The sequence below is a fragment of the Falco peregrinus genome, chromosome 12, assembly GCF_023634155.1.
Source record: "Falco peregrinus isolate bFalPer1 chromosome 12, bFalPer1.pri, whole genome shotgun sequence".
Lineage (NCBI taxonomy): Eukaryota > Metazoa > Chordata > Aves > Falconiformes > Falconidae > Falco > Falco peregrinus.
The window spans coordinates 23737192-23752885 of record NC_073732.1 but is presented as its reverse complement, the minus strand read 5'-3'; the positions used below and the strand labels follow the sequence as shown (position 1 = coordinate 23752885).

At 51.4% G+C, this 15694-nt stretch overlaps 1 protein-coding gene across 7 annotated transcripts in view; it reads right to left on the bottom strand.

Annotated features, from left to right (window-relative positions):
• Positions 1-15174, bottom strand: part of PLD1 (phospholipase D1) — a 75928-nt gene extending 60754 nt beyond the window's left edge. Inside the window, exons 1-3 of one of the 7 annotated variants that reach the window (XM_027794401.2) lie at positions 15057-15174; positions 8448-8647; positions 7412-7582 (exon numbers count right to left, since the gene is read on the bottom strand). The gene's annotated coding sequence lies outside the window, so the exon portion shown is untranslated. Of the gene's footprint in view, positions 1-6143; positions 6314-7411; positions 7583-8447; positions 8648-14815; positions 14975-15056 lie in introns of those variants that run through there. The other 6 variants (XM_055816909.1, XM_027794402.2, XM_055816911.1 and 3 more) reach the window with 6 other exon arrangements.
• Between the last annotated feature and the right edge of the window lie 520 nt (positions 15175-15694).

The following is a 15694-nucleotide window of genomic DNA, read 5'->3' as shown; positions in this document are numbered from 1 at the left end:
CACAACACCCGAGGTTACTGAGAGCGTTGGAAATCTGCAACAGAGTACTCGTGCTGGGTTATTTTTCCTGCAGGGATCGCTGGAGGCTGCAAGCAAAGTCACCCAGCGATGGTGGAAGCCGCCTGTGCTGCCAGCTGCACCTGACCGAGAGCAGCGCAGTGTGTGCACACAAGGGCTGTGTTCTGGGCAGGGGAAATAAAGACCAGGGGAAAGAAGAAGAAATGAGGATTTCAGATTTTAAAATCCTCCCAGAAGCCTGGCTAGTAAAGTGGGAGAAGTTTCTGGGAAGTGGCTGGGCGATGCGTCAGTGCTGGCAGCATGGAAGAGCCCCAGGACACGCTGCCGGTGGGACCCTGATGGATGGGAGAGCCGAGGAGCAAGTTCCCACACGCGAGACAGCCAGGAACACCAACTGGCTGTGAATCACCCGCTTGCACAGGCTTGGACAGAGGCCGGCAGGGCGCTGCTCTGAGGGACATTGTCTGCCTGACACTGCCCTTTGTCTCTGTGCACTGGAACGCTCGTCCCGGAGAAGAGTGGTCCCCCTGTGCCCGGACCACCTTCCCCAGCCGTGGGGAGGGAGCTGTAAACAGCCCCCGGAGCTGGGGAGCAGTGCCGGGATCCCCCCCGCATCTGCCTGGAGGAGCCCAGGAAAGCACCAGGTGTTTGTCAGCAGGTTTTTCTTATTTCACCGGGGGGGGGGGGGGGGGGGGGGGGGGGGGGGGGGGGGGGAGGGAAATAAAAAAAATCCTCACATCAGGGCTGCACAAGGGCTCATTGCACTGGCAGAAATAGTCTAAGGCAGGAATCAGGCCCACTCACAGACCTGAAAACACAATCAAAGAAATCACAATTTAATTATTTTTCCATCAACAGGTGTAAACCAGAAAAATAACTCAACACCATGAATATTCGCCGCTGCCAGTATAGTGCAAACAGAACTCCATACCCAAGAAAAAAACCCAAGTCTTCCTGTTGAGTAAACCTACAAATAGCGATTAGGGTTTTCATCCTTAGCTCTGCACCTCCTCTCTCAGGGGCTTTCCCTACCCCAGCCCAGCTTGCCCAGGGTGAGCAGCGGAGTGATGCTCTTTCTCTTCTGCAAAAGATCTGCCCCATCACTATTCACATTGCCTTTTTATTACAGGCTTTTTCCCTAGAGACTTCGCCCCTTAGGGCAGAAGATCATTTCTTATTTTATCTATGCTTTCTCTGCCAGAAAAGAGGCGAGGAGGAAGGGACAGCATTAACCAAGATAACCAATACAAACTGGCTACTCTGCTGTCAGTTCCTACTACAGGTGTAGCATGATTTTATTTGCTGGAGCTCAATCAGGTCAACACTGCACCCCCAGAACACAAGGGGGAAGTTTTAAGGGAAAATGCTTGCAGAAACACAATCAACCAAAGAGCACAGAGGTGCGAATGCCGCATGCAGCCAACGATGGCTTTAGTGCCGACGAGAAGATGAGTGCCAGGGAGACGCTGCCGGGTTCACTCCCGGCCAGCCCCACTCCTGGCCACATTTTCTCAGCAACAAAGCAAGCATATTAGCCCATTAAGATTGCTATCTCAAGGTGATTATCTCAATATTAAAAAACGGCATCCCATTTTGGCAATGACCCCTAACCACATGCGGCACTGTCACCCTGCCTGCCATGGGTGCACGCTGTGCTCGCTGCTGTAGCAGGTCCTTCTGATAGCTGCTCCCTTCCCCTCCCTGACCCCTTTTTAGCAAGTTTTCCCACACTGACATCTACTTTGGCTCATGCAAGACAGACATGTTTTTAAATTACAAGGTTTTATTCCCAGAGGCAAAGCTTGCCTCCCTGCCAGGGCGCATGGCTTCCTCCCCTCCCCTGGCGAGGGGGGCAGCATGTGCCAGGGGGATGCCTGGCACTGTCCCAGCTCCTCTTGGGGTCCTGGCTCTCCAGCGTGGCAGCAGCAGCCACCAGACACTTCTCCCCGCTTCCCTGCACCAGCAGATGGGTGCCTGGGGGCCGTGGCACCCCAGCGCAGGCGAGCTGTCTGACAGACACGAGCCCACTCCTTCGTTACGTAAACCCCCGGGTTTTGGTGTTTATCTGCTTCAAGGATCTTGAAAGCACTAAATGCCACCGCGGCGTGTGGTGTGGGCCGAGGAGCGAGGGATGCACCAAGCGCTCAGGGCAGTGGCAACGGCACGCGATGCCGACCCCAGCTATGAGATAGCTCCCACTATTATTGCATGGAAACAGAGAAAACTGGATCTTGAACACACAAATATATGTACGCACATATCAAATCCCCAATCTGCGGATCCATGTTTCCCTCCTGTTTGGTCCCCCCAGGCACAGGAGCCAGGATAAGGGTACATGTCCCCTGCCCCAAGGGCCACAGCTGCCTCCTGCCAGCCTGGACAACCTGTGCCAAGCAGGGCAGGGAGCAGCATGGAAAATATTTTTGTCAAGAAAAGCTGGCAAAGAGAGCTTCACCCTCCATCCCCACGCCCCCACCCCCCCCATCCTCTGCTTTCCAGGGCGTCTACACACACAGCTGGTATGTACACCAGGCAGATGCTCATGATTCCATGAGAGTGGCAGGGCAGGGGCACATAGCTAAATACCTGTTCAGCAACTATTTTTTTTTTTTGTTCAAACTGATTATAATGTATGTATATATCCGTTGTGCAGCTCAGCAGGGCTGAGGGCTGCCCCCATATAGTCAGGTGCAAAGAAGCCAGGCTGCATGCCAGCTACTCACACATCCCACATCTCAGAGTGCAGAAAAAGCATGGCAAGCACCACCTGAATAAGGCTCAAAACAAAACAAAGAAAGCACCCTAACTCCCCACCACCACCACCTAAAACCAAAACCAGAAGTTTTTGGGGAAAAAAAAAAAGGCAGCTGGCAAAGGTTTTGTCAGGAAGGGAAATTAAAAAGAACACAGTTGCAGCTTCAGTCACACAGCCGTGACCGAATCTCTCCCAGCCCCTGCAGGAGAGTTTTCAGGGTACAGGGCATGTGGGAGCAAGTTAAAAACACATCAGTTGTCAGCCAGACAATGGGAGGAAAAGGCACAAAGTGTTCGCTCTCACCCTCCTCAGCCTCAGCTAAGCCCAGGTGCTTACTGGCACTAGATACTCCAGCAACTCCACACCCAGAAGAAAATCAAATTGCTTCCTCAGCTGCTACACACAGATTTAAGGCCACTGTACAATGCTTGTTCCCACTCACACTTTTTTGTAACTTTTTTTTTTTAAACTACTTGCTTCAAAATCGCTGTTCCAATGCAAAATTAAGGAACCACCTGTTTGCAAGACAGGCAACAGAAGGGTCCGTCCCCTAACAGCGCGCGATGCCTCACTACAGCAGGCTGGGGCCTCATCCTTCGGGGTGTTCATTAGGTAGTGATAGAGAAGATAAATCTAGAAGCTTGTGTGAGCATTGACAACCGATACCTTCTTTACAATTTCATTTCAAGGGAATGAAGTTTGTGGCAATACTGGCAGTTAAGTGCGTTCCCCTGATGTTTCTTTCCCTGAAGCTTTGCTAACTTGCTTTAAATCAATTGCTGGAGAAGGGATAACTGTAAAAACCCAAGCTCAGTGCCTAACTAGCAGGCGGAGGAGACACAGCTGCTCTTCTTTGCATGGTTTATCATGGAAGAGATTTCTTAAATCCCTGCTGGAAAGCTGGCCCACTGTGAAACACAGGATCTTTATTGCAGACACACCTGCAGCGTAAAGAGCACCTCATAAATTACAGGGGATAACAATGTCAAGTTGACACAAGCCTTTACACTTTGCTACTAGTAAGAAAAACAGTAAAAACTTCTAGGTGAGGCATGGGATTTCAGCTTGCTTCATGAAAGAATGATTTTACCAGCAAAGAGTACCTACCCAGCGCTCATAATTTTACTTATATTAAACAGTATCTTCAGCAGTTTAAAGAAGCTGCAATTTTGATCCCAGCAAACTCTTCCTCAGCTGCAAAAGCTCAAGAGGCACCTGCCAGTAACAGCATTATTTGTGGCAGGAGTTCAAGCCTCTCACAGTAAGAAGAGCATCACAGCCCCCAGCAGAAATCACTTTATTAAGTCTTTTCCAGTAAGACCAGAGCCTCACCACTAATTTTCAATAATCCTGAAAACAAGGATGCTATGTATCTGGACAAAATTAAATGTGCAAATGGGTATTTAAGCAAGACCCTTTGATCTTCTCTAAGTAGGAAAGCTAAGCCTTGGCAAAAGAAAAAAAAATTAAACAGCTGTACCTCTCCAACTTCCATTTAATCATTTGAACCACAGCGCACAGGGAATCTCTATAGATTCTAATAGGTCTTTTCAGAGGGATCGGGGTTTTCCCCAACCTGTTCTGATAAGCCTCAAGCCTCTCCTCCAGCAAGCTCTGACCCAGCCAGGGGCTGGCCCCCTCTCTGGAGGGGAGGGCAGCACCGGGGGGGCCAGCCCTTCGGACAGCTAAACCCTGCATGAAGATGGGCGATGGGGACACCCCGCAGGTCTCCCATGTGCTGCACCCCTCAGCAGGTGGAGCCCAGGCACATTTTTCCACTGCAAAACCCCTTTTTTACAGTTCTGGTGGTATCTTGCAGCAAAAGGACAGGAGGAAGGGCCCCTTAGAGCCGCAGGCACAGGCAGTTACACCAAGGGGGTGGCAGCCACCATCCCACGACAGTGCTCAGCGCTCACCCCCCTGAGCGGGGATCAGGGATCCCAGCACCCTTGGGCAGCGCTCAGCATCGCACAGAAACACTTACCCTGAAGGAGGGGGCTTTCTGCATATTCACAGTAAATACAGATGGCAAGCTGAAAAGGAAGGGTGGCCTGGGGCCCACAGGCTTGAACTTGGAGCTTCCCAATTTCTGGCAAAGCTGGGCAGGATTTGGCTGTGAGACCCAAGCCACAGAGCTAACACTCCTGGGAGCATCATGCGAAGAGGCAGTCAGAAATTAAGTTCCCTGGTTACCTGCAAGCCTCTGGCATGAGCTCACACTATCAAATGCCAGAGGCAGCACGGGAACGAAAACACAAGTTCTTGAGCGACTGAAGACACTCAAAGATGAGTCCCCCCTGACGCTGCAAACACAGACAGCTATGAAACACAGCACCACAGGCAAACGGGGAGTATTTGTCCCAGCAGCCATGGACACACCAGCCTAGCCACGACACCTCATTACTTACAATCTCCAACCAAATGTCAAACCAGCAGAGCTGCGTCCACCCCACTACACTGCCAGTGCCTGCCCCTCCAACAGCCACGTAACTCTATTGACTTCAGAGGCGTCGCACAGATTTACTCAAAGGAGGGATCTGGAGACCACATAGACCTGGACACGTAGTACGTATTGTCCTGCTGCGCACAGGGAGCCCGTGTCAGCCCTGACCGCGCAGGCAAAACACTCCCAAAGTCAACGGAGCTGCACCGGCTCGAATCACTGCCCAGGCCAGGTAGAGGTGTTTGGGGCTGAAGAGCTCTGAAGAGCAGCCTCCTACACCAAGGAAGGGCATCATGCCAAATCAAGAAAAAAAGCAACAGGCAGAAAAGGCTTCCACTGCAAAAAATCAAGCCGGCAGCTCAGCAGAAGGGGTTATGTCAGCCCGCTGCCAGCACACCAGGAAACCCTCAGGCTTCTCCCATGTCCCAAAACAGCAACTGCTCAAAGGGACAGGGCACAGACACAATTTCACCGGCTTTGGAGACGTACCAGCCAAGTACATCTCTGAAACGCTGAGTTCACAGCAAACGCAAAGCTACAATCTCCAGACTCCCAGACCCAGAGCCCCCACAGTTGACACCAGCCTGGCCCAGGCTCGGCAGCCTCGCTGGACCCAAACCCACCCGTTTAAACCCATGAAAAACCAGTAAATCATCCCGAGTATGCCCTGCAGGGCTGAGAAACACCTCCCAGCGGCAACGCCTGCCTCAGCCAAGAGCCCAAGCAGGGAATGAACTTGAAAAATAAGCGTCCTGTGGGGAAGGAACCGCCTTCTCCTCCCCCGAACGGCCCCGCAGCCAGCCGAGCGCACCGGGAGCGCACCGGGAGCGCACCGGGAGCGCACCGGGAGCGCACCGGGAGCGCACCGGGAGCGCACCGGGAGCGCACCGGGAGCGCACCGGGAGCGCCAATTCTTTCTCTACCCACCTCCTGCCCCGGTGGAAGCGGGTGCCCCATGGCGCTGGCAGAGACGGGCGCTCTCCCAAGGACGCGGCGGCCCGGCAGCCGGCGGAGCCCCCCCGAGCAGCCGCCGCGCTCCCCGGCACCGCCCGGCCCCGCGCTTCCAGCATCCAGCCCGGCTCCGCAGGCGAGGAGAAGGGCGACCCAGCCCACAAGGCACTGCAGCCTATGAGCACTTGCTAATTAAGGGAAACCACTCCCCGCCAGTTAAGGAGAATAGTGGGATGCTGGCAGGAAGGGTGGAGGAAAAGGGCAGGGCGGTTTAATGAGTTCTGCCCCTTTTTTTATGCTGGGCACTTCTGAGCAGAGGGGGAGGAAAAAAAAAAAAAAAAGTAATAATCAAGAAATGACCCATGAACTGCTTTTCTGTTTCGACTTCACAGCTGCAAGTACAGGGGCTCAAAGTGATTTGCTCCACACTCGTGCAAACGCAGCTTTCACAGGGAGCGCGGATTTCCCCCCTGTTGCACTCTCCTCGCAGAAGCCCAATTACTCCAACAGGGAGAAGTCAGTTTTCCCCTGCCGCCGCCAAGAAATTACATTTGGCGAGGGGAACAAATGAAAAAGTCAGTGCAAATTAACAATGAATTAAGTACATATGCGATGTTATTTTTAGCATAAGACAAGCGGATAATTATGGTCACATATTGTTTGTATCTGAGCGGTACTTGCCTGCACATGCTGCATTTCTCATGTTACTTCCCATACACCCTTTTTAACATGCAAAGAAGCAGATTTTTCAGAGAGAGAGAAAAAAAAATGTGCTTATGGAGCCATTGAACTGGCAAGCAGAGAAGCAAAAATCCTCCATACGTTAAACAGCTATAACACAGTCTTGCAGACTGGCATGCTGGTAAAATGCCTGAAACCTGTCTGCAGCACTACGGCTTCCACCGCTGCAGCTGCACAGGGGACGTCTTGCTGACTTTTTCCAGGGAATTCTGTCTCTTCAGCAAGGTTTCAATATGGTTGTTAATGATATTTTTCTTCCTTGAAGGATTTTTTTTTTTTTTTTAAATAGTGAGGAACTGAACCGTGGTCCTCAAATCTCTGTGAGATAAATAACCCAACTTTGGTCACGGCTAATGCAGAGGCAGCTTCTACCCCTGTTCTGGCCGTGCCATATTGAAGCATCCCCACGTTCTCCACTGGAACAGTACTGGCTTTGTTCATGGGCACAACTGCAACACATCGGCTCTGCTCATTTACACTGGGTTTACTATGACTTCGCTTACCAAAATCAGCGTGAGTGACGTGCTTCAGGCTTCATATCAAACTCAGAAATCTAAGGTGGGTCCCCAACAGCATTGCAACACAGCTTCCTTCAACTCACGGTGCTGAGCTCAAGCAACGCTACACTCAGCATCTATGGAGAGCTGTGAGTCAGGGTGGCTCACCAGTGCCGTCTGTATTGAGCAAGAAAAAGACAGCACAGACATTTGTAACGCTCAGTGTCATGAGAGAACAAAGCAACAGAGAAAATCAGGGTGGAACTCTGCAGCAAAGAACAGGGGCAGTGGGAAATATGGTAAGTCACCCTGTATCACTGGCATCGCCTTTCTGTCCCAAAGAGCGGGCAAAGCCGTGCTCGAGAAGGACACATTCCCCCCCACTGCAGAGGGGCTTCATGCCAACGCCAACGGATAGGAATCGGTGGACAGATGGCGGGGAGCATCCTTCAGGGCGCCTGCCTGCCTGGGCTGCCCCGTTTCTGCCAGCCTCCAGCCTCACCGCTGCTAACCCCAGGGCTTCCTGGGGCAGGAGGCCAGCGGGCTGCAGGGGACCTCCACTGTCTCCCAGTTCTGCACATCTGTCCACGCACGCTGCTGTGGGGAGGGGGCCTCTCAGACACAGGGAGGAACAACTCTCTCCACAGCAAACCCCTGCCCACCCACCCAGCGCTCATTTCAGTGCTCATCTCCTATGCAACTGGCTGGCTGAATTCGGGCAAAACTTTACAGATCCATAAACCTTAGCTCAGTTGATGCATATTTAATTTCTCTGATGCTAGGTTTATTTTGGCAGTCACTGTGAGCAGGGTTAGACCAGTAGCAGAAGAGAGCAAACACTCTTGATGAGCATTTTGGCCTCTGTGTAGCACAATTCCTGTCTCCGAGCACAACACAGAAGGTTCTCCACCCACAGTTCTCTCTGTTATCACAGTTATCAGGAGAAACGCTGTTGTGCCTGTGTCCATTAGCGATTTCCTACACTTCCCCGTAACCTGCCCTGTCCCAGAGGCAATTTATAGAGTGGATACTTGCCACAAACCATGAAAAATATCTCTGTCTGTCAAGGGCTTCTTTGGTTCTCTGTTCCCAGCTGCTTTTCAATCTTCAGGAACTTCCACACATCCCTCAGAGGGCACTTACTGCTGTCACAGAGGGTGTGAAGTTTTCTTATTTAATGTTTGATGCCGGTACAAAGAGCGCGCTGTGTGCCAGTCACACAGGGATCGATGTCACTGCAATCTGCGAAACCAAGGTGCTAATGTTAGGAATTTTTTATTTTGTTATTTAGTTGCACTTCATTCATGTTTTTTCTTCTCTCTAAAACTTTTTGTTGCCATGGCTAATGACCTGGCCAAAAGTGGGGATATATGAGGCATACAGAGACACCTGCAGAAGGGCTTTTTGAGGAGCCTATGCTGCTGCACACCAAACCCAACCTGGGAACTGAAAGATAACTCAGGAAAAGAAAAAGATTTTTTTTTTTTTTTTTTAAAAAAAAGAACCTCATCCTCAGTCGTGGTCACTACTTGGCATAGCAAACACAAAGAGGGGGAAAGGGAGGAAGCAGGGACAGTGGCTGCTAGACACTAGAAAAATGCCAAACTCTGGCCTCAGAGCAGGTTGGAGCTAGCATGTGATGGCACAAAAAAGCCATCAACTTCTCCAGACGTCTCAAACCATTTTCCTGCACCCAGAAAAGCACTCTCACTCTGTGGTGAAAAGCAGTTTTTCCCAAAGGTTAGGGTGCAGAAGGGCCCTCGGTAGTTTCAGTGGAGTCGTGGCAGGGATCCATCTGGTGTATTGAGCACAGATGTCATCTAAATACAAGGGTTTACCTGTAGAGGTTTTTTTGTACTGGGCTGCTTTTCCCTTGTTAAATGGGCACAGCTCCGCTAGCACAAACTCCAGCACTGTTTTTTGCAGTGTTACAAATAACACGCTACCCCCCAGCCCAGCACTGCCAAGCCGCTCTGCCTCAGCTGACACCGGTCACCACAGCCCACGTGTTCCTGGATACATGAAGTATCAAAGATGGCAAAACCAAACAAAACAACCATCGGTTGCTTGAGTTGAGTGCTTTTCTGCCTGTCTTTCACATCTGCAGACAACTTGCAGGACATTGTCCCGCATGTTTAGCCTCAGAGAAGCTCCCCGGCCCCAAGCACGGGTGATGCTGATGCCTCTGCAGAGCCATGGGGACCAGAGGGGAACTACAGCAAAAACTGGGCAGTAGCTTTTCCCCCGAGCTGGGTCCCATTTGGGCAGGAGCCCACAGAGCCCCGAGGCAGGGAGGAACTGGCTGCACCACCTGGCAGTGGGATAAGGGCTGGCTTTGGCATGGTGTGAGGGGGACACCACCCTGCCGGCCGCTGCCGCGGCCCGTCCCAGCCTCTGTAGAGCAAAGGGTCCACCAGTGGTGGTGGATTTACCACTCCTCTGCCAGGTTTGCAGACGTCATTGGCTTGCCCCGTGACACAGTGACTCTGCAGCTCTTTGAGGATGGAGAGGGCTGGTGTACCCTGTACGCCTGAGCATCACCTCACCAGGAACTGGAGATGGGGATTGCTGTAGCCATTGCAGAGCAGTGCAAAGGGAAAGGGCTGGAACCTGCTCCCATGAGGCACACAGAGGGATGGGACAGAACGGTGCTCAGCTCCAGCTGCCCAGACCACCACAACACGCGCAGGGGGCGGTGGAGCCCTGTGGATGTACCACTAATCCCCGTGGACGTGCGCACCAGGCACCCCAGGAGACCTGTGGGGTCTGCAGTGGGGCAGCCGCTGGCGATGCTGCCAAGGATGGCGCAGCCCAGAGACACCCTAATGTGGGCCAACTGGCGTCAAGCCACAGGCATGCACAAAAAAAGTGATTTTTATTGTTTTGTCCCACAAGACCAGAAAGGAAAAGGGGGGGAAGGGGTGTTTATGGAAATCACATTGTCAAATACTTTCCCTGCCCTCCAAGGACCGCAATTGCCCTCCTAACTTTGGAGGAAGAGGCAGAGGAGGAAGTTTTCATGAAAGGCACTTAGACATGACGGGCTGAGTTGGCCACGGTGCCTCCTGGGAGTTGTAGTCATATCTTCTCCCACCCAAATCGCTTTTTCTGGCGCAGCTCGGCAGCACGGTAATGCTCCCCGTGATGCAGCAGCAGCTGCCGCCCTGTCCCAGACCTCCCCACCTGCATGGCCAGGGGACAGCAGGACCCCCCGGACTTTCGTTCCTACAGGACAGCCCCAGGGCTGCTCAGGATCCGAACCTTATCAGCTTCGGCCGGAATATTTCAGTTTTCTTTCACACCCTCCCTCTCACAGAATTCCCATGGAAACAAAAACAAAGCTCTCTCTGTTTGGGTTTGGTTGGGGTTTTTTTTCCTCCTCTCGAGGCCGGGTGTGAATGAAATTGGTAAATGAAAAGCTAAAAAAAAGAGTAAAAATTAATATATATATATATGAAATAAAACATGAGATACCACTTCTAGCTTGATATTCCCTGCAGCAGTGCATCTCCAATCTGTGTCACCCCTTAAGAGTCTCAGGGGACAGAAACGGGCCTCAGAGCTAAAGTAATAGATTATTTCTTGTATCTCAGAGTTGGTTTTGCACAATGAAAACCCAAACCCTTGCAAGTCTCCTCGCTGGCACATCATTCCGCAGATACCTGGATGCCACCGTGTGGTAGCTGCCCCGTGCAGCCCCAGCGGGCAGGGCTGCAGGGAGGGCTATGCCAGCTTTAAGAAGAAAAAAAAAGAGGGAGGAAAAAATCAAAAGGAGGGTGGTTTTTTGCAGTAATTCATAAAACTTAAAGAAATGCCAAGCACGTCAGTATGAGGCACAGTATCTGGAGGAAGGAGAGAGCGCAAACCGTCTCCTTATGGTGTTAAGCTAAGACACACACTGTTTTTCTATTTAAAGCCCTACAGTAACTTGCATGTCAGGTCTGAGTGAGCTCAACAAGTTTATGTAAAAACAGTTTACACAGTCCTCTCCACCGCAGGATCTGGGCACCTGACAGCTTTTAATGCCTTACCATTCTGACACAGCAGTATATGACCCACCTTTACCTGCTGGAGAACTGAAGCCCAGATCTGGAAAGGTGTTTATTAAGGACAGAGAGCAGTGTGACCTTCCTGGGATCCACTGCAGCTTTGGGATGGGGACACCTGCCCGCAGGGTGCTCAGTGCTGCTGCCCCCTCCCCGTTCCCTCTGCCTGGGAACTGGTGCTGGGTGCAGCCCTGGCTGTGCTGAAGAGGAGGGGGTTGTACCAGCACCGGCTACCCAGGCATGTCCTGCGGACCAAGCCACGCCGGCAAGGGCAAACCACCCTTCCTTCCCTACCAGCACTGCCAAACTCGCTCCAGCCAGGAGGGAGCAAGAAGAAAGCAAGACGCAACGCAGGGCCAGGGTTTGGGGTACGCCTTGTTTTTCCCTCATCTACCTCAACAGCACTGTTTCTAATGTATTCCAAGATGCAGCTCATTAAAGGGTGAATTACACATTTTATCATTTGTCCATAACCCGTTGTCAAGTCAGGACAGGAAAGGAACTAAAATATTCTTAAAGTATGTAATGAGCCCTTGAGTAAGAGTTAAGTAACGAGCGCTTCTTTAGCGAGGAATCCAAGCAAGGCACGCTCCACCCATTTCGTTAACAGACAAAGGCTTATATAAGCTGGATGTTACATAAAATCCTAAAATAGAGAGCCGGAGAACTCCCCCACCTTCGGATGCTAGCGTGACTGCAGCCCACGTGTACCTGAGCTGACACGGAGCCATCCCTGAGCCAAGGCACAGCAATGGCCGGGCTGGAGCCAGCAGAAGCTGGTGGCACAGGGGTGCCCTGCCTGTGCTTGCACCCAGCACCGCGTGTGCCCCCACGCTTCCCCGGAAAGTGCATGTACAGGAACGTGCTCTGAGCAGCTTGATCATCGCTGTGATGATCGAAGAATGTACATCCGTGCTTGTCTTCTCATGCGTGCCACGTCAGGCTGAACACCATCTCATCCCAGGGTGCCGTCCCAAGGGAATTATAAGTGGTGCTTAGGAAGGAGTACACGAACAGAGCATGATCGTGGGGAAACTTCTCTGGGAGTCTCCCTGTCTCCAGGGATTTGTGAGCAAGGGACTTTCCAAGCCAGAAGTGCCTGGCAGCTATTTCTTTCAATAAATTGTCCAGTCAGGTTTCAAGTTCACATGAACTTTCAGCTTCCGCAATATCATGCAACAAAATCCACCACAATTTGCCATAACTTAACTGCGGAGAAAAGGGAATCTACATCTTGCAAGATCAGTTACTACAGTTAGAAAATAGCAGACTGGCAGGGGTGCAATACCTTCATCGGGTCTTCTATGCTTGAAACCTGTCTGTCTCAAGACAAATCATCTGCTTCAGTAAAGCAATACTTTTTCTCCCTAGACACCTTGCATCCCACCTTAAAATGCACTATCCCAACAAAGCTGATAGATTCAGCCCACACCAATGGTTACTTCCTAGACACGGGGTCAAAAAAGAGTGTCAGAGAAGAGGATCTGCACTTCTCTTCACAACCCCAACACCCAATCCTCCTTCCAGGGCAGGTATCAGCTGCACTTCCATGAGCAATTGGGGATACTTATTTGGATAGGGGAAAATCAGGATCAGGAAAGATCTTCAGACACGGGACTGTTGGTCAGGCAGAGCAAAACGTATCGGGAGTTACTCTCTGGACTACAAGGGTGCTATTCATTACAGTCATCAGTTTGCTCTGCAGTACTTGCAGAAACATGCCAAGGCTGCTACATGATTCTGCCTGACTGACAGCGTTTGTGACTTGCCTAACCTTTGCTCTAAATAAATGGGAGCTGCACAGAGGGAATTTTGATGCAACTCCCCTGATTCTAGAGCATCCCCCCTGGCTGCAGCCCACAGGCTTCCCTGGGTTTGTTTGAAGGGAGAGACAGACAGAAAGCAGGCAGGAGGAGAGAACGGAGATATGAATTCAAACTGTCTGGCCGACAAATAAAAAATAATAAAAAAAATAAATAAAAAGAAAAAAGCCTGGCTTTGGTTTCTATCATGTTATCTATCTATTTATCTTTCTTCACAATTAAACCCGGATGACATAGATAAGACAGTGGTGACCCCTAGTGCCCTCTCCAGCTGCAGCTTCCACTGTTATTCACCTTACTGGTATTTGAGCACAGAGGGAAGCAGCACCTTTCAGATTCATTCTTCATTCACAAACCCTCACTCTCTCTCCCCTCTCAGAAACAGGATCTAATTTCCTCTCCCTACTCAAACTCTATCACTGCGAGGCATTTGCTGCAGCATCCCTTTGTCTCCGTTGTCTGGGAACAAAATTTAATGAATTTACTTATGTAACAACTCACTATATTCCATTGATTCTTTATCATAGTGCATTTATATTTATTACACTTACAGAAAATAAAGAGGAGTCTGTTTTGCTAACTCCAAGTTTGCCAATAGCTAAGAACAGCCATTCAAACTCCTGAGAAGAGACGTCTGTCTCGTACAGGGGGTATTTTGCAGCACCAGGCCACTGAAAGGAGCGAGTCTCTCCTGTGACTGCCATCAGAATGCACCGTTATTTTCTTTTTCCCCTCGCAATGTCAAAACTCTCTGTTTCTGTGACTCAAGCCACGCCAGCTGTACCCTGCTTGCTGAGCTGTGGGGTGCTCGTTCGGGGCTATTCCTGGTGTTATTGTGGGGGAACAACTCTCTTGGGAAAATCTTAAGACACCTCCTTGCAGATTACTTTGGGCTGCAGTATTTTCCTTGAGGAAATAAATGATCTTAGCGTAAGCCTGAAAGATCTTTAGCTTCCTGGTAACGGAGAGCTTTGGGCATCTCCCCCCTTGCACAGGCTCCCTGCCCTGCTGGGGTTGGAGGGGCTATGCCCCCCACCACCCCAGGCACACAGTAGCACCCTGATATGTGGCTCTGGGGGACAGGGCTGTGGCATCTCAGAATTTCACATAGGATCTTGTCACCGTCTCCTCAGCCAAAGAGACCACCCTCTGACCGCCGGCCATGTTTCTGTCCTCAAAAGAGCAGCAAATGTCCCTGCACAGCCTTACGGACCGCTGAAACTTGTCTGATGCCTCTTCAGCCCTGTATTCTTTCCCTACCCGTTGCAGCACCGGCAGCCGTCACCCCGTCACCCCATCACCCCTCACGCTGCATCACGCCGGCCAAGCCCAGGCTGCAGCCAGTGCCCGCGTCCCTGGAGCTGCCACCAGCTTGCACCGTCACCACTGAAGCCCCAAGGATGGTTTAGCACTTCCCAAACCAAAAGCGATTTCCCAGCTCAGTGTCGATGCAGCCCTTCCTGGGGCTCCATTGCGGCCACAGCTCCCACCCCGGAGGCAGCCCAGGCGTGCCCCGTCGGCCTCGCTCCCCTGGCACATACTCACGGGGACACCCCAGCCCACGGAGCCACCGCCATGCGCCGGCACTGCCTTCCCCTCTGGCCACCGACAGCCCGCTTCTTCACCAGAAACAACTTCCAGGTCTCGGCCAGCCCTTCCTCCCCTACTTCTTTTCGCTTTCGCACAGATCCCCTGGTCGCTCGTCCCCCAGACTTCCTTCCCCAAAAGCCTCCAGGCTTCCTGAAACCCCCTCCACCCCCTCAAGCAGAAGAGCACCACCACCTTTCTCCCCAGAGCAGCCCTGTGCCGGCGTTTGCACCCGTGACTCAGCCCGGTTGAGGATGGATCAGCCGGAGGTGAGGCTGCTCCATGCTCTGCAACAAGTGCCTTACTCATTGCAGGGCTAGGCGAGCGTGCTCTAACTAAAGCCACTGCATTTTTTCCAACTTTAGTAGAAGTTCGTTATCTCTTCTGGACATAATATTGCTCTACTGATGTGCCTGTTCTCTGAATCATTCCCCCCTGGTTTTATACCCCTAGGTGCACATGTTCACTTGTTTAAATTAAAAGCAACACTTCCTGAGTTGAAGTTCCTCCTCATGTTTTATTTTTAAAGTTGGCTCCAAGGAGGGGGGATAGGAAGTGTGGTAGTCATTGCATAACTTTAAGTTGGTTTTATTTGGTGTAAATCAAGTGACAGGACAAAAGGGAAAGGCCTCAGTTACGCCAGGGGAGGTTTAGGTTGGATATTAGGAAAAAAGGCTTCACCTAAAGGGTGATCAAGCACTGGCACAGCCAGGGAGGAGTGGAATCACCATCCCTGGAGGGATTTAAAAGACCTGTAGATGTGGCATTTAGGGACATGGTTTAGCGGCGGGCTCGGCAGTGCTGGGTTAACAGCTGGACTTGATCTCTAAGGC